Genomic DNA, 1,119 nt, shown 5'->3' on the forward strand with positions numbered 1-1,119 from the left:
TGGGTAATTTGCGCGCCTGCTGCCTTCCTTAGATGTGTAGCCGTTTCTCAGGCTCCCTCTCCGGAATCGAACCCTAATTCCCCGTTACCCGTCACTGCCACGGTAGTCCAATACAGTACCGTCGAAAGCTGATAGGTCAGAAACTTGAATGATCCGTCGCAGACCGAAGTCAACGCGATCCGTTCGGTTACTATGAATCACCTGAGGACCACCGGAAGGTGGGTTGGTTCTGTATCTAATAAACACTGCCCTTCCTGGGGAAGAGGCATGTGCGCATGTATTAGCCATAGAATTACCACGGTTATCCATGTAGTAAAGACCATCAAATAAACTATAACTGTTTTAATGAGCCATTCGCAGTTTAGCCGTATAAAAGCTTATACTTAGACATGCATGGCTTAATCTTTAAGACAAGCATATGACTACTGGCAGGATCAACCAGGTTAATATGTTCCTGAGACAGACCACCTCGAAAACACCAAAAAAACACTCAATCAACCGTCTATTTTCCGGCCTCTTTCGTGTTTTATGGCATAAACAGAAGTGTAAGCCTGCCTCACTCAAGGTTCTACATCAAAACGCGACGTTTTTTGGTCGCCTGGTGAGCCTTAACAGCAACACCAGTTTCTGATGATACTCTTGAGCTATTTGAAACAACAACGCCTTCATCCTGAATCGATTCATCAGGAATCATGGTCGTTGATGCTACAAATCAACAAAGCTTGTCCACCTTGGACACATTCGGGGTATCAACCCATCCACCTCTTATTACAGTATGCACTTAACAGCATTTCAATCTGTTTATTTATAAACAAATTGAAAAGCTCTTCGTGATACTTCGAAGTGGACGAATCCCGAACCTTGTGCGCTCTTTAAAAAAACAACAAAAATTTGTTGCGTTTTCAAACAGTCGCACACTTAAACAACTTCCAAATCTCTCAAAACCCCCGAAGGAGAACAAGAGATCTTCTTCAACTTTTTTGAAGGTCATAACCATACAACACCTTGATTTACCGACGGAGACAATGCCCGTTCCTTGACCCCGCTGCCATAACCAATCAAAGGTTTAGCACGTTTACGGGGTCTCCCCAATTGGCTTGCCGAAAAACAACAAGCCAG

At 44.0% G+C, this 1,119-nt stretch overlaps 1 non-coding gene across 1 annotated transcript; it reads left to right on the forward strand.

Annotated features, from left to right (window-relative positions):
* Nucleotides 1-422, forward strand: TGME49_460440 (the record flags this gene model as incomplete). Its single annotated transcript, XR_001974388.1, has 1 exon — nt 1-422. It is a non-coding gene; the product is annotated as an 18S ribosomal RNA (ribosomal RNA).
* Between the last annotated feature and the right edge of the window lie 697 nt (nt 423-1,119).

The sequence above is a fragment of the Toxoplasma gondii genome (assembly GCF_000006565.2).
Source record: "Toxoplasma gondii ME49 unplaced genomic scaffold asmbl.1074, whole genome shotgun sequence".
In the NCBI taxonomy this organism is placed as follows: Eukaryota; Apicomplexa; class Conoidasida; order Eucoccidiorida; family Sarcocystidae; genus Toxoplasma; species Toxoplasma gondii.